Source organism: Triticum dicoccoides, chromosome 5A, assembly GCF_002162155.2.
Source record: "Triticum dicoccoides isolate Atlit2015 ecotype Zavitan chromosome 5A, WEW_v2.0, whole genome shotgun sequence".
NCBI lineage: Eukaryota > Viridiplantae > Streptophyta > Magnoliopsida > Poales > Poaceae > Triticum > Triticum dicoccoides.
Genome location: NC_041388.1, coordinates 567,707,312 through 567,718,381, shown reverse-complemented (window position 1 = coordinate 567,718,381; position 11,070 = coordinate 567,707,312). Strand labels below are relative to the sequence as shown.

The 11,070-nt window shown below is 49.0% G+C and overlaps 1 pseudogene; it reads left to right on the top strand.

Moving 5' to 3' along the window:
- Nucleotides 1-624: 624 nt before the first annotated feature.
- Nucleotides 625-2,951, top strand: LOC119297898 (annotated as a pseudogene).
- Nucleotides 2,952-11,070: the final 8,119 nt, after the last annotated feature.

The window sequence follows — 11,070 nt, the reverse complement described above, 5'->3', positions numbered from 1 at the left end:
ACCATGTTTTAAAGCGGCCAATCCTTTTACTCCCTCTGTCTAGGTGAATAAGTCATATTAGAAGGTGCATCACGTCCTAGGTGCAAGTAGATTGGGGAAAAGAAGAATAGTTCTCTCTTCTAAACACAACATTTAATCACAACAGTTAAGAGGATGCCTTATTAGCTACCCATGCAGACCCTCGTAATTCGTAGCATGCAAAGCGTTTTTATTTCTTGCCTAATAACCGTATGGACGTGCTGCATGCATTGGTCTTTGTCCGAGAAAAAAAAGGGAGAAAAGGGGTTTTCACGGGAGACAACGAGGCAGAGGTGAAAGCGCTCGCTGGCGAACAAGGCAGGGCGGGCATCGAGATGAAAAGTTAATGAACGGCGCCTAAACATCTTACTCACCTAGATGGAGGGAGTAGTGATGTTGAAATCCAACCACTCTCGCGGCTCAATTGATGGTGCCAATGAGCAAGGTGTTATGATAGAGCCTCGATGTTGTGTTGCAATCCAACCACTCTGGACATTTTATTGACGGCCAACTGTTCAGCATTAATTTAGCAAGGACAACAGTCGGCAGTGTCTATATATATATATATCGGCCAACCTCGATTGCCGCCATTAGATCACCATCAACTAAGCTTAACAAGTCCGAGCGAAATATTTTCAGGTCACCATGAAACTCCCAAGCTTATACTCAGGGTCATCGCTGCTCATGGCTTCCTTAGTCATCCAACTGATCACGGTGGTGGTGGTGGCCAGTGGTGGCGGCAGCAGTACTACTACTACATCGTCGACGGCGGCGGCACCGAAGAAATACAATGCCATGTTCACCTTCGGTGACTCGATGGATGAGACAGGCAACATATGCGTCGCCAGCAGCAACAAGACGGAGTTGAACGTGCTCACCTGCACCCACCCGCCGTACGGCGAGACCTACTTCGGAAGGCCGTCTTGCCGGTGGTGCGACGGCCGCGTGGTTGTTGATTTTGTTGGTAATTCAATCCGTTTTTACGCAAGTTTTCCAAAGCATACATACTTTTTCCTCAACATATGAGGTTTGCTAGTATTTCTGTATCAGTTCAGTTGAGAAATAACTATGGGGCATATGCTACGCATCGATCAATTAACATTACATACGTCGAGTAATGACTGAAATTTATGGGCATTTTTAAAATTCATGAGTATTTTCCAAATTCACAAATATTTTTATAAAATCATGAACATGTTTATTAATTCATCATTCTTTTATAAAAATTGTGACCATTTTTAAAATTTGTAAGCATTTTTATAAGTGAACACTTTTTTTTTTGAAATTTCTGGTCATTTTTCTTAGTTCACAATGATTTCTCTGTAAATAGTATAATAATATATATTTATGGGTATCATAAATCATACAAACCTGGCTACTTTGGACCAAGTTTAAAAGGTTTGGTTGAAAGCGTGTAAAGAAAAGAAGCAAAACCATTTTTCCACTAGGTGCATCTTGTAGTTTAACTAACTAAGAGATGCACGTACTACATTTGGAAATAAATGCCAAAAAAGAGTTTCTACAATAATTGCTACAATGCCTTACAATCCCAGAAAACAATTTGTTTTCACCAACCAATAAAATGAAGGAAATGAATGATTTTTTTGTCTTTTTTAAACCCAAAAATTAGCATAAGAAACAATTCATTTCCTGCAAGAAAAGTGTGACCATTATGTTGAGATATTTTGTTTCAATGTTTGATCTACTTTCACGTCAACTGAGACACAAGTTTGTTATAACTTGAATTTTATTTGTGTCCATGCATGGATGCCAGCACAAGCACTTGGGCTTCCATTACGCCCACCGTCGAAAGCGAAAGGCAAAGATTTCCGTCGGGGCGTAAACATGGCCATCACCGGTGGCACGGCCATGAACTTCACCTTCTACAGATCTCTGGGCATTGAAAATCCGGTGTGGAACCATGGCTCACTAGACACGCAGATCCAATGGTTCAAGGACTTGTTGCTCTCCATATGCGGGACAGAGCAGAGTGAGCACGCACCTATTCTGAACAAATCGATATTTTAATTTAACCCGGCCGTTTAAAAAGGCTCATCATGAATTCATGCCGAACGGTAAAGAAAAAAACGTGTTGCATGCATGTACTAACTAGGTTGCAAAGGATACATGAGGAAATCGCTCTTCATGTTCGGTGCATACGGCGGGAACGACTACAACGTGCAGCTGCTTGAACGCGGTTTGACACCGGAGCAGGCAATGAACTACACCCCAAAGATCGTTGGTGCCATCGCCGACGGCGTGGAGGTATTTCTATGCCATTGACAGCAAATTAATTTTGCATGCATATAGTATGTTCCAGCTAGCCAAGAAATTAAGACTCAAGGCGAATTATTTTTGTGCAGAAACTGATTGCTCTGGGCGCCGTCCACGTCGTCGTCCCGGGAATCTTCCCGACCGGCTGCTTGCCGATCTTCCTGTCCTTGTTCGGGGACGGCGACGGCGACGGCGACCTGGACGACGCCCGGCTGCCTCAAGGCCTACAACCTCCTGAGCAAGTACCACAACTGGATGCTCCGGAAGCAGGTGGAGGCCCTCCAGCGGAGGCACCACAACTCGACGAGGCTCATGTACGCGGACTACTAAGGCCTCGTGTACCAGATGGTCCAGGAGCCCCACAAGTTTGGTAGTACCTACTAAGGGCTTCTTTGGATCACAGGATTTGCAAAACAAAGGAATAGGAAAAATGGAGGATTTGATTGCCATGACATAGCCAATCCTATGGATTTTTTCCAGAGGTCAGACCTCATGTGTAAATTTCTTTGGAATCAGCACCTTGGAGACCCAATCCTGAGGAATTTTAATGGCCCAATCCTTTGATCCAAATGCGTTTCATAGGAAACAATCCTGAGGATTGATATCCCATGAAAATCCTGTGAAAATCCTCCAATCCAAAGAAGGCCTAAGTTCTCTTCCTTTCTCTAGCTCTAGCTTGAACAATTCAACAAGCTGAGTACGTGATTGCTTGGCTTGGCGCGCTAGGGTTTAGCGCTCCGTTTGAGGCCTGCTGCAGGGTGGGAGGGGGCAAGTACAACTTCGACCTGAGCGCGAGGTGCGGCATGGACGGGGCCACGGTGGCGTGCCGCCACCCGTCGGCGCGGCTCAGCTGGGACGGCATCCACCCTACGGAGGCGGCTAACAAGGTGATCGCCGGGGCACTGCTCAGGGGACCCTACTGCACCCCTCCCATTCTATCCTAGGCTAAAAACTCTCGTAAAGCAGCCCTACACCAAAAAGGACCAAGCAGATCCATGTATCTACCTATCAATTATGTATGATGATGATAATCCTAGAACAACCAGGCACCGGCACGGCATAGGTTGCTTCCTGGCCTCTTGCCCACGTAGTAGTTTACAAAATGTTGAACCGCTCAAGTATGTATACGTCCAAAGTGGAAAATCTATGCTGCACGGAACCTTCAGTACATGCGTTCATTCCGGCGCCGAGATGCCCGCTCGAAATGCAGCAGAAAATATTCGAATGCTTCTTCTTAACATTGCACTCTACAATACCCATCTAACTTGTCAGATATGCTACAGAATTCTATGCCAGCATTAGCAGGGGAATAGTGCTATGTCAGCATTAGAAAACCTAGCAATTTATTGGCTCGAGAGATATTAATTCATCGATATCTCTTTTAAAAAAACAGTATTTTAAAATATTTTATATATTTGAATTCCTGCCGACGAGATCGATAAAACAAGATCAATCTTAAAAAATTGTGTGACTCTACCACAACACTACTACGGTTTCTGCAAAAGATCTAATTTATTTTTTCATGTTTTATGTATATTCTTTTGTCATACATAGTAGGAGTAAATATTGTTGCAACGCTTGGATAAGGTTTCTTTTGTGTGTGTTTCTGTGCAAAATGGACACTCATAACACGCTCTACCATAACTTTTTGCGGGAAGTCCATGCGGCTGATCTCACGCGCGGATCAGCTGGCTAGAGCCTAACACGCGCCATATAATTTTGTATATCTCCGCGCGTGTTGTGTCAAAATGCACCATGAAGAACTACCATCAATCATGTATGCCGAGGGGAAGTCTACATCAATCATGTAGGACCAAGTACTCCTGGTGAAATAAGATGCGAATGCTAAGAAATAACTAGAGCACCCCAAGTTCAGGTTTCTTCATGTTTGAGAATAACATGGGCCCCTCCTCGTCCTCGGTCATAGAAACAAAAGAGGTCCTGGGCGAGGCACATCAAGCTTGCGGCTAATGAAGAAACCTGAACTGGATATAACACTAAAAGATGATGTTAATTGTAATATCAAGATGGTGTGAAGATTAATTTAAGAGAATGATGCCTTTACAAAAAAAATGTACTTGCTCTTAATGTGTAGGTGGCCATTTGGACATTGGCAAATGGCGCCTTTTGTCTTCACCACTTCACCGTCAGGGTGCATCCATCCAAGACCAGCCCATCGAGGGTGGCCTCGGCGTCATCTAGTCTGTCCACCGTCTCCATGAACATGGTAACACGTGCCGTCCCTGGTGAGATCACCTCAGCGGCGGAAACCTGGCCGTGCTTACCGAAGAAGGAGCACAGCCGAGAGCTGTCCGCGCCTGGAGGTAGGTTTTGCACGAGGAAACTGAAGAAGGGCGGCTTGGGCTGTTTTGGTTGTCTATTCATGCGGCAAGTGCTAATTCTTCTCACATTTGGATGATCTGCCCCCACTAGCCTTTCTCTGATTACCTGGCGAAAAACAAGTGAGTCGTTTATCAGGCTACTTGACAATGACATGCATACATATGATACACCTATACTATAAGTGAGCCCACCCGGGCTGTCCGTAATGTGTAAAAGTTAAAATTATTATAGTAACTATTTTCTACATGTTGGGTTGTACCATCACGTACCAACATACGAAATGATGAGTTCGATAAGTACCTGGATGGGAGCAATGGAAGGCTGGGGCATGAACCACAGGCATGCCTCATTTTTCTGGCCGCCCCACTCCAGATCTAGAGGCAGGCGCTCAATGAACTTAGCCATGCCGTCGAGAAGATTGTACCTGAACACGCCACGCGATGCCAAGCCATGCAACTCCAACCTTCTGTGGTGGAGCAAGTAGACGCACCCGCCGCTCACGTCGTCCTCCCCGCCCCGGAACCTCGTGGCTTCCACGGCGAAGCTGGTCGGGAACCCCAAAAACATCACGCGGTCTGCGAAGCTCCGACCATCCTTCCTCACCCACCGAAACCTTCGTTCACCGTTTGCACCCGCCCCTTCCTCCCACGCGTGCACCCACACCACCAGCGCGCTCGCCTGGGCTGCTGCGCCCTGATATATGAAGCCCCTGTCTCGTCGGACCACGACAGTCACCTGCAGCAGCTCGCCCCGGGACTCAAGGTTGTGGCTGGACTCGACGTACCAGCCGGTGGCGTCGACCTCTTCCGTCAAGTATGTGTCATCTGTTTCGGCACTAGGTCCCCACTCTGCAAGGAAGTACCATGCCCATGTGTCATTGTGATCTTCCCCGTCCACGCACAGCAGGGTCTTCCTCTCGTCGACACGGTATGCGGCCAGGAAACGATTGTCGTAGATTTCGTACTCCCCCTCTACCTCGTCCTCGTTGTACCCCTCCAAGGGTCTGTGGACTAATTTCCACGCGGTATCTCCGGGACGAAGGACGGCCGTGTTGAAACATACGTCGATTTGTTGCTCTGTCTCGTCGTCATCCTCATCGAGGTCCTCGGAGTAGGAGAAGTTGTAGAGGAAGACCGTGTCGTCGTCGTAGATGATGCCGCGGGAGATCTCCATCCTCCGCGCGGTCTTCTCGTCGTCCTCCGGGAAGGACGGCAGGGCCGTGACCCCTCCTGTGAGAGGGTCGACGAGTGTAGGCCTGGAGCCAACGGTGAAGAACCAGGCCGCCGAGCCGTCGGCTCGCGTCACCAACCTGCGGTTGGAGAACGACGCTGGCGCGCCCGCGACCGCGAGGTAGCTTGTCTTGGAGAAGACGCAGCGGAGATTGACGTGCGAACATCCATAGCCGGACGGCGGGGCGATGAGCCAGGGAAAGAAGGCCGGGCGGAGCGCCGTCGTCTGGGGCAGCGAGTCCCGCCACCGCGTGCAGACGGCATGGAAGCGGATGAAGTCAGCCGCGTCGTGCAGGCGACCGGAGACGACGGCGAGCAGCTCAGGCGGCAGATCGGGCCATCTTGGCGGCACGGACATGTTTGGGTATAGAACCATAGATCGGTTCCAGGAATCTCAGAGTAGATAGGTCGATTGATTCTTCGTTGAAAAAACTGATCCACGCGCGGCGACTAGGGTTGCATGCACCTGCAGAAAAAACCAGACTCTGCATGCGTCTACGGATGTGCGTCACTGAGCTGGGTCTGGTTTATCAGAGGTTACCAAAAAGATTTTCTGTTATCTCTAACCCTACATGTACTTTGAAAACCACATGACACATGTGGTAAGCAATCCTCTTCTTTTTTCTTGCGGGGAAAAGGGATTTATATTAATCAACCTGAATCAAGCTGATCCAGTACACAAAGATTTACAATCCCTTCAAGGCCAGAACCCAGCCAAACTGCAGTTTTTATGCATGTACGAGCTATACGAGCAAGCTCGTGACTAAACTGATTTCTCTCACGTTTAATAGCCTTCACCTGGACTCTCCTATCACCCCTGATTAGCATTTTGATCTCCTGGACTAGTGCAACATCCTTGGATCGATCAATGTTAGAGTTGTGTCGAATATTATTGTACAAGTTAGGTTACAGTTGGACTTGGAGTCGTACTGTGTGTAGACAGGGTAGGAGTTGTGTCCTAATAGGACACCTGTATCCTAGGCCTCTCATATATATCGGGGATAGACACACGGTGTAACCTATATATGCCAACATAATAACACCGGAACGCAGGGGAAGCCGGCGGGATGTGCCGGTGTCCAGGGCGACCGGATGCAGTATTGTAACGGTGTCACGGGGAGGAGCGCCCGTAGTCAGGCCCCGGGATGTAGTCATATCGGTGAACCTCGTTAACAAATCTCGGTGTCGTGCTCGTGTGATTGCTTGGTCCTTGGATGATCGACGGAGTGCCTCGGATTTATTCTAGCAAGTGGTATCATGAGTTAGGTTGTTCAGAGGTTACGATTGTTGGTCTGGAGGTGGAGCAGAATTCGTCAAGATGGATCGTTCGTCATGGACGTTTGTGGATGCTTGGCGAGGAAATTCTGCACGGAATAGCAATCGGGAGAGCATCAAGATTTGTTGGACCAAAAGAATACCGCGTGCAGCGGCTGGGGTCGTCGGATTCAATGGTAATCGTGTCGTGGAGCTTCTCGGCGAGATTGGATTGCGTGCAGCGAAAGCAGAGTACGTCAGATTGGTTCGATCGGAGGCGGCGGCGGCGGCTGGTAACCTAGCGAATCGTGCATGCGTGGAAGCCGCAGGCAGGGTGCAGTCCGTGCTCGGGACGGCTGCTCGCAAGTGTTGGACGTGACCCTGCGGATGTCCAGAAGGGACCGTGGCCCAAGGTGCAAACGACGGGGAGGCGGTCTGTAGAGCTGTTGAAGCCCAACTCGCGTGTGGTGCTGGATCAGGGTACGTATGCTGTGGAGGCAGCGTGGTACAGGACAAATTGTGGCATTGGTGTGTTGCTGGCTACTACGTGATCATGAGCTTGAAAGTATGAAGAAAAATATGTGAACCTAGTCACATGTCGTGTAGCAGATGGAGTTTGTGTTCCATGATATACATGCATGCAGGAAGGCTAGCGAGGGATATATTAGATTCTTTGGGTTCTTTTCTTGCTCGGAAGATCGTGCGAAAAAAGTCAGCATGTGCACATGAGCTACTAGGTGCTTGGACAGGCTACGGACGCGGACAAGCTGCGGAGGCACGCGGGACGACGTGCGCATAAGGCTTAGGAGGAGTCTGGAGTGCGTCGTGACATGATCATGCATACACAGGGCGTCACACAATGCACGGAGTGCAGGCGGACACGACGCGGGATGGAGCATGGTTGCAGTCGAATATACATGGCTGGGTCGGACTGGATAGTCTGATGGACTGACGTGGATGTCGGTCAAAGCAGAAGACGGCAGTGATTTCAGCGACGATGACATAGGAGCGTGATGCTGATGGTGGCCGACTTCTGGGGCGTGGAAACACGTGGTGCAGGCTCGAGGGCTTGTGCGGCTTCAACAAGACTATGACGCAGAGTTGATTCAAGATGGTGCACACATGAGAGAGCTTGAAGTCGACAGGGCGCAGGGTAGCATAGCGCAGCTACATGGAGTCATGTTGAAGGTGGAGCTGGAGTCTGATGGACGACTTCACTCTGTGCTGATGGAGGGGCTACGGCGTAAATGCATGGAGAGTCGAAGCCTATTTCAGTGGGATAGCGAGAGACACGTGGATCGGACTGGGGCCCAATGGTCTGATGGAGACGTGATACTCGGCATCGGTCGGTGATGATCGATAGTTCTCTGCAGTGGGGGTTGAGGCAGTGTGGGCTAGCTACCCGGGAGACTCGACCAGGACAACAGAGGCTCGACGTGGTGATAGCGGCGAGGCGTGCGGTAAGCACGGGACACAGCGACAGACCAAGGCACTAATGGTGAGACATGTGGTCAGACAAAGTGTGCAGGGGTGCTGAAGCAGTGTTGACGAGTACCGAATTCATGTTGGTGACTGAGTCTATCGGTGCTAGTTGATGGACAGGAGTTAACCATGGAGAATCTGAGAAAGTGGCGGAAAGTCTGGATTTGTCAAAAACAGAGAGAGTACATGGCCGTATATTCTGTGGTGTTCGGTGCACATGGCAAAGTGCGGATGATAAGTACAGAAGGAGGCGGAGTGCTATAGCTGTGGGACATATGCTAGAGACTATCCCGGGAAAAAGGATGAGACAACTGTGAATTTGACTCAGGGTGACACAGGGCGACGGTGAAATTCCTTCAAGTTTCAGACAGACGGTCATGAAAGAGCGGTGATGTTGAGTTCAGGTAACTCTTATATGTGACACCTAATATGTGAGTTGTTCATTTTCACGCAGGTTAATGATCGGTGTGTGATGGCGTTAAACGGATTCTTCGGAAGTTGGGAGTACAACGTAGAGTAATGAGGAACTTAATTTTGCTCAAGTATTGACTGTGAAGAAGACGAGAAGGGACTACAGTTGCAGGTGGAGTCACATGGAGTCTGGGAGTAGCAGCGGTGCTCATGGTGTATCTCAAGTCCAATGTACATGGAGGTTTGACGCACGGACGAATTCAAGGTGGTGGAGAATATTCGCCAAGGTGGAGTTTGTTAGAGTTGTGTCGAATATTATTGTACAAGTTAGGTTACAGTTGGACTTGGAGTCGTACTGTGTGTAGACAAGGTAGGAGTTGTGTCCTAATAGGACACCTGTATCCTAGGCCTCTCATATATATCGGGGATAGACACACGATGTAACCTATGCCAACATAATAACACCGGAACGCAGGGGAAGCCGGCGGGATGTGCCGGTGTCCAGGGCGACCGGATGCAGTATTGTAACGGTGTCACGGGGAGGAGCGCCCGTAGTCAGGCCCCGGGATGTAGCCATATCGGTGAACCTCGTTAACAAATCTCGGTGTCGTGCTCGTGTGATTGCTTGGTCCTCAGATGATCGACGGAGTGCCTCGGATTTATTCTAACAATCAACAGCAGCTTGGCTGATCATCATTGCAGCCACTGAGATGTCCGTTTCAATGATAAAAGGCAATGAACTCCATTCCAGCGCAAGCGAAATTCCCTCTTTGCACGCCTCCAACTCAGCTTGCAGTGCACTATCACATGGAAACAAGTGTCTGCATGAAGTGAAGATAATGTTGTCGTCGCTGTTCCTCAGGACCATACCAGCTCCACCATTACCCGCGTGCTCGGAGAAGGCACCGTCGACATTCAGCTTTAGCCATCCAGTAGGGGGAGGCTCCCACTTCTCTGCTGGTCATGGGTCTGCGCCCCTCCTACTCGGTGCCGGCGCAGCAACTACACCAACTAGGCATGCTGGGTCTGTGAGCACCATTTTGCCTTTTACAACATCTCCCATGGGGTGCTGCTGAATACAAAGAAGCAAAGAAATATAGCTATGCAAGAATCTGCAGGAACTTATGTGGGGGGCGGTTCCTTGTCATGAATGATCTCATTACGAACATGCCACGATCTTCAAAATATCATCAGGGCCACCATGCGAGAAAGTATCCGAGAGGGGCTCCAGAACACCGAATAACCACTCCGGCCGCGTGTTCTGGATCAAACTGATGTCCGGAAGAGTCCAGTCCTTTGCCATCGCGCCCCATAGGTCCTTTGCCCATGGACATCTGCACATAGCATGGAAGACATCCTCGCGTTCCACACCACAAAGTGGACACATATCATTAGGCTCCAGAGTTCTAGAAAATTTATTTGCCCAAATAGCAAGGGAGTTTGAGACCAGCCGCCATGCAAATACTCGTACCTTTGGGGGAGCACGGCACCCCATATGGTCCTTCAGATGGCGCGACGACCATCTGGAGCCCTGTTCGAGGCGCTTGCCGATGGACGCTCACGCTCGTCCACGACAAAGCGGTAGGCTGACCGAATGGAGAAGACACTGGATTTCTCCGGAGCCCAGGCTGGGACATCCTTTGTGGCGCGAGGAGAGGTCTTGATGCTCGTGATGGAGGAGAATCCAAACAATTCAAAAGCAAATATGTTCCTCTGCTACTTAAAAAGAGCGTAAGGATAACAGAAAATTGTGGGCACCCAAAAAGATTTTGTGTAGGTGAAATGTTCAGTTTAAGCCAATTATTGGTGAACAAAAGTTCCGAGATGAAGGGCGAGGCAAGAGATCCTTGACGAACGCCCTAAGAATAATTTGTAGAAGGATAAGTTATTATAGAAATAAGAAATGTATAAAGGGAAAGTGTGTTGCTTTGTCATATAGTGCATTCCTGCATGGGGCTCCATCATTATTTTTTTTTTGCAGGGAATGTCCATCATTAGTTCACTCCAGGAGGCACATTGTAGCTAGCCAGAATACTTGCGACCCGATACATGCATGCCT